Source organism: Triticum aestivum, chromosome 5A, assembly GCF_018294505.1.
Source record: "Triticum aestivum cultivar Chinese Spring chromosome 5A, IWGSC CS RefSeq v2.1, whole genome shotgun sequence".
Taxonomy (NCBI): Eukaryota; Viridiplantae; Streptophyta; class Magnoliopsida; order Poales; family Poaceae; genus Triticum; species Triticum aestivum.
Window position 1 is genome coordinate 57,416,964 of NC_057806.1, and position 12,372 is coordinate 57,429,335.

A 12,372-nucleotide genomic window follows, 5' to 3' on the forward strand; every position below is an offset into this window, starting at 1 on the left:
CCGGTTTTGACACTGACAATGAGGTTGCGGGAGATAATGATTGGAGAGAGGTGCGGGTATCTTTTGTAAAATTATCATAGTTTGCTTTCTATCCTCAGATATAGATCATACGGTCTGTATTACAAGATGGCAGACACACCATCACCGCCAACTCATATTTTATAAGGGTACAGATGATAAGTTTGCTGACTACTAAAGTAAAGTGGAATTTTTCCATGTTATGCAAGTAAATAAAGGTGATTGTTTATCATACAGGTAAGGTTGGATGAAGGGTGGTAGGAACAAATGCTCCTCCTAGAGCATGTGTGTGTGAGATGGAGTCTTAGTGTGTGTGAGAGAGAGAGAGGAGAGAGACAAAGAGAGATGGAGTCTTAGTTTGTGTGTGTGTGAGAGAGAGAGAGAGATGGAGTCTTAGTGTGTGTAGGGGGGGTGCGTGCATGCGTGCGTGTGTGTGTTTGTGTGTGTGTGTCTGAGAGAGAGAGAGATGTAGTCTTAGTGTGTGTGTGTGGGGGGGGGGTGCTGATACGTTTCCGTCGTATCTATAATTTTTGATTGTCCCATGCCAATATTCTACAACTTTCATATACTTTTGGCAACTTTTTATACTATTTTTGGGACTAACATATTGATCCAGTGCCCAGTTCCTGTTTGTTGCATGTTTTTTGTTTCGCAGAATATCCATATCAAACGGAGTCCAAACGGAATAAAAACTGACGGAGATTTTTTTGGAATATATATGATTTTTGGGAAGAAAAATCCACGCGAGACGGTGCCCGAGGTGGCCACGAGGCAGGAGGGCGCGCCTGCCCCCCCAGGCACGCCCCTGACCCTCATGGGCCACCCGTAAGGTGGTTGATGCCCTTCTTTCACCGCAAGAAAGGTAATATTGGGATAGAGATCGTGCTAAAATTTCAGCCCAATCGGAGTTACGGATCTCCGGGAATATAAGAAACGGTGAAAGGGAAGAATCTAAGAACGCAGAAACAGAGAGAGACAGAGAGACATATCCAATCTCGGAGGGGCTCTCGCCCCTCCCATGCCATGGAGGCCATGGAACTGGGAGGAAACCCTTCTCCCATCTAGGGAGGAGGTCAAGGAAGAAGAAGAAGGAGGGGGGCTCTCTCCCCCTCGCTTCCGGTGGCACCGGAGTGCCATCGGGGGCCATCATCATCACCGCGATCTACACCAACACCTCCGCCTTCTTCTCCAACATCTCCATCACCTTCCCCCCTCTATCTACAGCGGTCCACTCTCCCGCAACCCGTTTTACCCTCTACTTGAACATGGTTCTTTATGCTTCATATTATTATCCAATGACGTGTTGCCATCCTATGATGTCTGAGTAGATTTTCGTTGTCCTATCGGTGGTTGATGAATTGCTATGATTGATTTAATTTGCTTGTGGTTATGTTGATGTCCTTTGGTGCCCATCATATGATTGCGCACGTGGATCACACCCTAGGGTTAGTTGTATGTTGATAGGACTATGTATTGGAGGGCAAGAGTGACAGAAGCTTCAACCTAGCATAGAAATTGATGCATACGGGATTGAAGGGGGACCAATATATCTTAATGCTATGGTTTGGTTTTACCTTAATGAACATTAGTAGTTGCGGATTCCTACAAATAGTTACAATCATAAGTGCATAGAATTCCAAGTCAGGGATGACATGCTAGCAGTGGCCTCTCCCACATAATACTTCCTATCGGTCTAATAAAGTAGTCAATTGCTTAGGGGAAATTTCGCAACTCCTACCACCACTTTTCCACACTCTCTATATTTACTATATTGTGTCTTTACTTAAACAACCCCTACTTTTTATCTACATACTCTTTATTATCTTGCAAACCTATCCAACAATACCTACAAAGTACTTCTAGTTTCATAATTGTTCTAGGTAAAGCGAACGTCAAGCGTGCATAGAGTTGTATCGGTGGTCGATAGAACTTGAGGGAATATTTGTTCTACATTTAGCTCCTCGTTGGGTTCGACACTCTTACTTATCGAAAACTGTTGCGATCCCCTATACTTGTGGGTTATCAAGACCTTTTTCTGGCGCCGTTGCCGGGGAGCAATAGTGTGGGATGAATATTCTCGTGTGTGCTTGTTTGCTTTATCACTAAGTAATTTTTATTTGCTGTTCTTAGTTGTTTTCTATCTTTAGTTATGTGTAGGAAATGTAAAATACCAAAAAAATATTTGTACCTGCTAAACCAATGGTTGAAGAACCACTCAAAATCTATCACACTGCTGAAGCCTATTACTTGGATCATCTTCTATCCCTATGTGCTCGTGCTGAAACCCCAACTAGCTTAGTTGAGGGCAAATCTTTAGATGAGCTTGCTTGTTATGTGCGACACCGAATATCTGAAAAAGGGAAACTTTTACTGGATCAAATTCATCGTTTGCAATGCTATGCTTGGAATTTATGTGAAATATATGATTTTACTTGTTGTTCTGAAAACCCTAAGAAACACCTTCCCTACCAACGTGAGTTTAGTGATAATGGAATCGTATCTTCGTATGCTAAGGGTGTTTATAATTACTATGATGTTCAACAAATTGAAGAATTTGTTGCTTTTAAGGGTGCTTACGAAATTGCTTCTTTGATTGAAAAGTATGATGCTACTCTTTACAAATCTGAAAATTTTGTCATACTTAAATATTGCTATGATAATTATGCTTCTAATGCCTATGTTGAACCATATATTGAGGACTACTCCGCTGTCCAAGAAGAGACTAATATTTTGGAGGAGTCTATGGAAGAAGAAATTCATGAAACTGTGAGCTCATTGGATGAAAAAGATGATGAGAAGAGCGAAGAACAAAAGGAGGAAGAGCGGATTATCTACCCGTGCCCACCTTCTAATGAGAGTAACTCTTCAACTCATACATTATTTAATTTCCCTTCGTGCTTACCGAAGGATGATTGCTATGATGATTGTTATGATCCCGTTGATTCTCTTGAAATATCCCTTTTTGATGATGCTTGCTATGCTTGTGGCCAAGATGCCAATATGAATTATGCTTATGGAGATGAACTTGCTATAGTTCCTTATGTCAAAAATGGAATTGTTGCTATTGCACCCACACCTGATAGTCCTATTATCTTTTTGAATTCTCCAAACTACACTATATCGGAGAAGTTTGCACTTATTAAGGATTATATTGATGGGTTGCCTTTTACTGTTACACATGATGATTTTGATGAATATAATATGCATGTGCTTGCTGCTCCTACTTGCAATTATTATGAGAGAGGAACTATATCTCCACCTCTCTATGTTTCCAATACGATAAAATTGCAAGAAACTGTTTATACTATGCATTGGCCTTTACTATGTGTGCATGAATTGTTCTTTTATGACATGCCGATGCATAGGAAGAGAGTTAGACTTCGTCATTACATGATATATGTTACCTTGTGCTCACCACTAAATTACAAATCATTGTTAATTAAAATTGTCTTTGATATACCTTGGGATCCGGGTGGATTCACTACTTGGGCACTTATTAAGAAATCGCTGCCAGGGAGACAACCCGGAAGTTTTAGAGAGTCATTTATTTATGTTATGTGCTTTTATAAAGTTTAATTATAAAAATAATGTGCCAAGGTTTGCCTTTAGGATGTTTACATTTGCTTGATGGTTTGTACTGTGCAGGACAGAAACTTTGGCTGTAGTGCACGATTTTACATTTTTTTCTGGAATATCAAATGGTTCTGATTCTTTTTGCACTCTATTCCTACACAAATTTATTATTTTTCCTAATTTTGGTAGAATTTTTCAAGTATCAGAAGTATGGTGAATGTTCAGATTATTACATACTGTTCTGTTTTAGACAGATTCTGTTTTTGATGCATAGTTAGCTTGTTTTGATGAAACTATTGATTCATATCAATGGATTAAGCCATGAAAAAGTTATATTACAGTAGACACAATGAAAAAAACAAAATATGAATTGGTTTGCAACAGTACTTAGAGTAGTGATTTGCTTTATTATACTAACGGATCTTACCGAGTTTTCTGTTGAAGTTTTGTGTGGATGAAGTGTTCGATGATCGAGAAGGTCTCGATGTGAGAAGAAGGAAGACAGGCAAGAGCTCAAGCTTGGGGATTCCCGAGGCACCCCAAGTAAATATTCAAGGAGACTCAAGCGTCTAAGCTTGGGGATGCCCCAGAAGGCATCCCCTCTTTCTTCAACAAGTATCGGTATGTTTTCGGATTCGTTTCGTTCATGTGATATGTGCAATCTTGGAGCGTCTTTTGCATTTAGTTTTCATTTTTATTTTATGCACCATGATGGTATGAGATAGTCCTTGGTTTATTTATAGAATGCTCTATGCACTTCACTTATATCTTTTGAGTATGGCTTTATAGAATGCTTCATGTGCTTCACTTATATCATTTGAAGTTTGGATTGCCTGTTTCTCTTTACATAGAAAACCTCCATTTGTAGAATGTTCTTTTGCTTCACTTAGATTTGTTAGAGCACAGGCATATCTTTTGTAGAAAGAATTAAACTCTCTTGCTTCACTTATATCTATTTACAGAGATGACAGGAACTGATCATTCACATGGTTAGTCATAAAATCCTACATAAAACTTGTAGATCACTGAATATGATATGTTTGATTCCTTGCAATAGTTTTGCGATATAAAGATGGTGATATTAGAGTCATGCTAGTGGGTGGTTGTGAATTGTAGAAATACTTGTGTTGAGGTTTGTGATTCCCGTAGCATGCACATATGGTGAACCGTTATGTAACGAAGTTGGAGCATGAGGTATTTATTGATTATCTTCCTTATGAGTGGCGGTCGGGGACGAGCGATGGTCTTTTCCTACCAATCTATCCCCCTAGGAGCATGCGCGTAGTACTTTGTCTCGATGACTAATAGATTTTTGCAATAAGTATGTGAGTTCTTTATGACTAATGTTGAGTCCATGGATTATACGCACTCTCACCCTTCCATCATTGCTAGCCTCTCTAGTACCGCGCAACTTACGACGGTACCATAAACCCACCATATACCTTCCTCAAAATAGCCACCATACCTACCTATCATGGCATTTCCATAGCCATCCCGAGATATATTGCCATGCAACTTTCATCATCATCATATACATGACTTGAGCATTCATTGTCGTATTGCTTTGCATGATCGTAAGATAGCTAGCATGATGTTTTCATGGCTTGTCTATTTTTTTGATGTCATTGCTATGCTAGATCATTGCAAATCCCGGTAAACCGCCAGAGGCATTCATATAGAGTCATATCCTTGTTCTAGATATCGAGTTGTAATATTGAGTTGTAAGTAAATAAAAGTGTGATGATCATCATTATTAGAACATTGTCCCATGTGAGGTTATCAAAATAAAAGTGGCCAAAGAAGCCCCCCCCCAAAAAGGAGAGAGAGAGGCCAAAGAAGCGTACAAAAAAAGAAAAAAAGAGGAAAAAAAGAAGAAGAAAAAACAAAAAAATGAGAGAAAAAGAGAGAAGGGGCAATGTTACTATCCTTTTACCACACTTGTGCTTCATAGTAGCACCACGTTCTTCATATAGAGAGTCTCTTGAGTTATCACTTTCATATAATAGTGGGAATTTTCATTATAGAACTTGGCTTGTATATTCCAATGATGGGCTTCCTAAAATGCCCGAGGTCTTCATGAGCAAGCAAGTTGGATGCACACCCACTTAGTTTCAGTTGGAGCTTTCATACACTTATAGCTCTAGTGCATCCATTGCATGGCAATCCCTACTCACTCACATTGATATCTATTGATGGGTATCTCCATAGCCTGTTGATACGCCTAGTTGATGTGAGACTATCTTCTCCTTTTTGTCTTCTCCACCATCATATTCTATTCCACCTATAGTGCTATGTCCATGGCTCACGCTCATGTATTGCGTGAAAGTTGAAAAGGTTTGAGAACGTAAAAAGTATGAAACAATCACTTGGCTTGTCATCGGGGTTGTGCATGATGTGAGTATTTTGTGTGGTGAAGATGGAGCATAGCCAGACTATATGACTTTGTAGGGATAACTTTCTTTGGCCTTGTTATTTTGAAAAGACATGATTGCTTTATTAGTGGGCTTGAAGTATTATTGTTTTTATGTCAAATGATAGACTATTGCTTTGAATCACTCGTATCTTAATATTCATGCCATGATTAGATTACATGATCAAGATTATGCTAGGTAGCATTCCACATCAAAAATTATATTTTTTATCATTTACCTACTTGAGGACGAGCATGAATTAAGCTTGGGGATGCTGATACATCTTCGTTGTATCTATAATTTTTGATTGTTCCATGCCAATATTCTACAACTTTCATAGACTTTTGGCAACTTTTTATACTATTTTTGGGACTAACATATTGATACAGTGCCCAGTGCCAGTTCCTGTTTGTTGCATGTTTTTTGTTTCACGGAATATCCATATAAAATGGAGTCCAAACGGAATAAAAACTGGCGGAGATTTTTTTTGGAATATATATGATTTTTGGGAAGAAAAATCCACGCGAGATGGTGCCCGAGGTGGCCACGAGGCAGGAGGGCGCGCCTGCCCCCCAGGCGCGCCCCTGACCCTCGTGGGCCACTCGTAAGGCGGTTGATGCCCTTCTTCCGCCGCAAGAAAGCTAATATCCGGATAGATATCGTGTTAAAATTTCATCCCAATCGGAGTTAGGGATCTCCGGGAATATAAGAAACGGTGAAGGGGAAGAATCTGAGAACGCAGAAACAGAGGGAGACAGAGAGACAAATCCAATCTTGGAGGGGCTCTCGCCCCTCCCGTGCCATGGAGGCCATGGACCAGGGGGGAAACCCTTCTCCCATCCAGGGAGGAGGTCAAGGAAGAAGAAGAAGGAGGGGGGCTCTGTCCCCCTCGCTTCCGGTGGCACCGGAGTGCCACCGGGGCCATCATCATCACCACGATCTACACCAACACCTCCGCCATCTTCACCAACATCTCCATCACCTTCCCCCCTCTATCTACAGCGGTCCACTCTCCCGCAACCCACTGTACCCTCTACTTGAACATGGTGCTTTGTGCTTCATATTATTATCCAATGATGTGTTGCCATCCTATGATGTTTGAGTAGATTTTCGTTGTCCTATCGGTGGTTGATGAATTGCTATGATTGATTTAATTTGCTTGTGGTTATGTTGCTGTCCTTTGGTGCCCATCATATGATTGCGTGCGTGGATAACACCCTAGGGTTAGTTGTATGTTGATAGGACTATGTATTGGAGGGCAAGTGTGACAGAAGCTTCAACCTAGCATAGAAATTGATGCATACGGGATTGAAGGGGGACCAATATATCTTAATGATATGGTTGGGTTTTACCTTAATGAACATTAGTAGTTGCAGATGCTTGCTAGTAGTTCCAATCATAAGTGCATAGAATTCCAAGTCAGGGATGACATTCTAGCTGTGGCCTTTCCCATATAATACTTGCTATCGGTCTAGTAAAGTAGTCAATTGCTTAGGGGCAATTTCACAACTCCTACCACCACTTTTCCACACTCGCTATATTTACTTTATTGTGTCTTTACTTAAACAGCCCTACTTTTTATTTACGTATTCTTTATTATCTTGCAAACCTATCCAACAATACCTACAAAGTACTTCTAGTTTCATACTTGTTCTAGGTAAAGCGAACGTCAAGTGTGCGTAGAGTTGTATCGGTGGTCGATAGAACTTGAGGGAATATTTGTTCTACCTTTAGCTCCTCGTTGGGTTCGACACTCTTACTTATCGGAAACTGTTGCGATCCCCTATACGTGTGGGTTATCAGGTGCATGTGTGTGTGTGTGTGTGCGTGTGTGTGTGTGTGTGTCGTGGTGTCCTCTGTGGCGGATGCAATTTAAGTGTGCATGGCTTCATCATAGAGAGGTGATGTGTATGGAAGAGGCCACCAACGATGGGGTGCGAGAGAGAAAATGCCCGTAGAGAGGGAAGAGAAGGTGTGTGCGTGTGAGAGGAGTCGACATCGAGAGAACGTGTTTGTTCGAGAGACAACGAGGAACACTACTATATATCGATGGTGCATGTAGGAGGGAATTAAACAAAGGGATGGTCTTATTGGTTTCGGGGATATAGGGGAAGAGTGAGAGACGGGGGACGGGGGGTAGCTAGAAGGAGATTGTTAAGTATGAGTGTGTGTTTTACCCATCCAGGCGGAAGTTATGTGCACACAAGAAGAGAACGATTCGATGTGGCATTAGGATTGAGGGTAATTAACTACGGATGGAGACATAGAGATCTTGAACGTGCATGTGTGAGAGGTATACATGTATACGTGGGATGTGTGTGTGTGTGCGCGCGCGCATGATCAAGATAAAAGAAAGAAGACATAAGTCATAAGATCAACGACATGGGAGAGACGGATCGGTATGACAATATGCATGCATGTGAGAATGCAGGGAAGAAGGCCGGACAATTGAGCATGTGTTTTTGTCTTTAAGAGATAGTGGCGTGGGCTGGAGCATGCATCTATGGCGAGCAGAGGGAGTGAGGCGCAACGATTGTGCAAAAGAGACCAACCTATAAATGCATATGTATGGAGAGACATATATAGTGTGGGTGATAGGAAGCAAGACTCAGTGCAAGAAAGAAATGTTGACGGAGAAACTACAGATAGATACAGAGATGGAGATGCTAGCTAGAGGGACATCTGCTAGTTTGGGTGTTGGAGATGACCATTGAGTGGTTCAAAGGGTAAAGTTATATATGTGTGTGAGAGGGCACTTGACTGCATGTAGAGAGAAACATATGTAGTGTGTGTGATAGGAATCAAGAGTGAGGGCGAGAAAGAAGGTTGATGGAGAAACAGATAAATAGAAAGATAAAGATGCTAGCTAGTGTGCATTAGAGATAGGAGTCGAGTGGATCAGAAGGCTGGGTTATGTGTGTGGGTGTGAGAGAGATAGAGAGAGGGTGTGTGTGAGTCACATACAAACAGATATCAGAGAGAAATGAGATCCAGAGAGACGGGGTTTTGTGTCTGCGAGTGAGAAAGATATTTCACAACAAAAGTGATAGCTAGAGAGACATACGAGGGAACACAAGATATCTCTAGGGAGAGAGGGTGTGTGTGAGCGGCATACAAGAGAACAATGGAGAAATATGAGACCCTGGGAGACAGAGTTTGTGTTTGTGTGTGAGAAAGAGATATTGAAGAGGAAGAGTCGTAGGTTCTCATATCTAAGGAGCGAAAGACATCTCTGTATGAGGGGTGTGCGAGTGGCACACATGGGAATAGTAGAGAGAAATGAGACCCCAGGAGACAAAGTTTTGTGTTTGTGTGAGAGAAAGAGATTCCACATGGAGAGTCATAGTTAGAGACACATAGGAGGGAGCGAGATATACTTAGAGATAGAGTGATGAAGGTCGAGGGAGAGAGTACCGTCAGTGTGTTACGAAGATAAAAGATCATTGTCGACATATAGGTAGCACGACAGATACCTGAGAGACGATGAACGCGTATAGGTCCAGAGAGATAGTCCTATATAAGCATGATGTGACGCCCCTGATTCAATCGTACACTAATCATGCACGCAAATGTGTCCGATCAAGATCAGGGACTCACGGGAAGATATCACAACACAACTCTAAAAACATAAATAAGTCATACAAGCATCATAATACAAGCCAGGGGCCTCGAGGGCTCGAATACAAGTGCTCGATCATAGACGAGTCAGCGGAAGCAACAACATCTGAGTATAGACATAAGTTAAACAAGTTTGCCTTAAGAAGGCTAGCACAAACTGGGATACAGATCGAAAGAGGCGTAGGCCTCCTGCCTGGGATCCTCCTAACTACTCCTGGTCATCGTCAGCGGGCTGCACGTAGTAGTAGGCACCTCCGGGGTAGTAGTCGTCATTGACGGTGGCGTCTGGCTCCTGGGCTCCATCGTCTGGTCGCAGCAACCGGGTAAAGAAAGGGAGGAAAAGGGGGAACAAGGCAACCGTGAGTACTCATCCAAAGTACTCGCAAGCAAGGAGCTACACTACATATGCATGGATATATGTGTAAAGGGCCATATCAGTGGACTGAACTGCAAAATGCCAGAATAAGAGGGGGATAGCTAGTCTTATCGAAGACTACGCTTCTGGTCACCTCTGTCTTGCAACAGGTAGAAGAGGGTAGGTTGAAGTCCTCCAAGTAACATCGCATAGCATAATCCTACCCGGCGATCCCCTCCTTGTCTCCCTGTGGAAAAGCGATCACCGGGTTGTCTGTGGAACTTGGAAGGGTGTGTTTTATTAAGTATCCGGTTCTAGTTGTCATAAGGTCAAGGTACAACTCCAAGTCGTCCTGTTACCGAAGATCACGGCTATTCGAATAGATTAACTTCCCTGCAGGGGTGCACCAACTTACCCAACACGCTTGATCCCATTTGGCCGGACACACTTTCCCGGGTCATGCCCGGCCGCGAAAGATCAACACATCGCAGCCCCACCTAGGCTCAACAGAGAGGCCAGCACGCCGGTCTAAACCTAAGCGCACAGGGGTCTGGGCCCATCGCCCATAGCACACCTACATGTTGCGTACGCGGCCGAAAGCAGAACTAGCCCCCTTAATACAAGAGCAGGCTTACGTTCCAATCCGGCGCGCGCCACTCAGTCGCTGGCGTCACGAAGTGCTTCGGCTGATACCACGACGTCGGGATACCCATAACTACTCCCGGGTAGATGGTTAGTGTGTATAGGCTCGTAGCCAACTCAGATCAAATACCAAGATCTCGTTAAGCGTGTTAAGTATCCACGAACGCCGAACAGGGCCAGGCCCACCTCTCTCCTAGGCGGTCTTAACCTGCCCTGTCGCTCCGCCACAAAGATCCACACAGAGGGCCATCGGGACAAAGGTCCTTTCAGCCCCCAATCCGTGAATCACTCGCGGGTACTCCTCGACCCGACCCGACTTTAGTCACCATCTGTATAGTATGTAAGTATGTATAATATATACCCGTGATCAACTCCCGAGTGATCACGGCCCAATAGTATAGCAAGGCAGACTGACAAGAATGTAGGGCCAATGATGATAAACTAGCATCCTATACTAAGCATTTAGGATTGCGAGTAAGGTATCAATGACTGTAGCAACAATGACAGGCTATGCATCAGAATAGGATTAACGGAAAGCAGTAACATGCTGCACTACTCTAATGCAAGTAGTATAGAGGAGAATAGGCGATATCTGGTGATCAAGGGGGGGGGCTTGCCTGGTTGCTCTGGCAAGAGAGAGGGGTCGTCAACTCCGTAGTCGAACTGGGCAGCAGCAGCGTCGGTCTCGTAGTCTACCGAAGAGAAGAGGGGGAAGAAACAATAAATACAGTGCAAACATAAGCAAGACGACGCAAGACATGACAAGGAGCGGTGCTAGGTGTGTCCTAACGCAGTATGAGGTGATGCCGACGAAGGGGGAAAACATCCGGGAAAGTATTCCCGGTGTTCCGTGTTTTCGGGCAGAGGAGCCGGAGGGGGAAAGTTGCGAGTTTGATATGTTAGGGGTGTGTGGCGGACGAATGGGCTGCGTATCCGGATTCGTCTCGTCGTTCTGAGCAACTTTCATGTACAAAGTATTTTCATCCAGGTTACGGTTTATTTTATATTAGTTTTAAAAGGTTTAAATCATTTTTTTAGGATTTATTTAATTACTTAATTCTAACATTATCCAAAACAGTACATGCTGATGTCATCGTGACATCAGCATGATGTCAGCAGTCAACAGAGGTGTTGACTGGGTCGCTGACGTGTGGGTCCCACATGTCATAGGTATAATAACCAAATTAACCTATTAATCAGGTTAATTAGATAACTAGGTACCTAATGTTTAATTAGTTTAATTAAACATGATTAATTAAGTTAATTAATTAATTAATTAACATTTTTATTTACTTATTACTAATTTATTTATTTTTAATTAATTATATATATATTTATAAATCATTTTCGTTCTGGGTCTAGGCCCACCTGTCATTGGCACATGGGGGGTGGGGCCTAGCTGTCATAGGCCCAGCGGCCTTAACGGGCGCTGGGTAGACGAGTTTCAGTCGCTGGGGCTGACGCCCATCCCATTTGGGCGCGGTTGGGGAGCGGCGGCCACGATGGGGCGGACGGGGCTCCGGCGAGCCACCGAAGAGGCGGCGATTGGTGCTGGGGTGAAGGGCAACGGCCCTGTGGGCACCGACGATCGCGGTCGCAGCCGGAGCAGGGCGGCGCGGGTAGTGGAGAGGGCCGTCGCGGCAGATGGCACACGGCAGCGGAGCAGCAGTAGCTGCAGGCAGTGGTGGCGAGGCGAGTTGCAGGGCGAGGGCAGTAGGGGGGAGGCCACACGCGGGGCACGGGCGATGCGGCGCA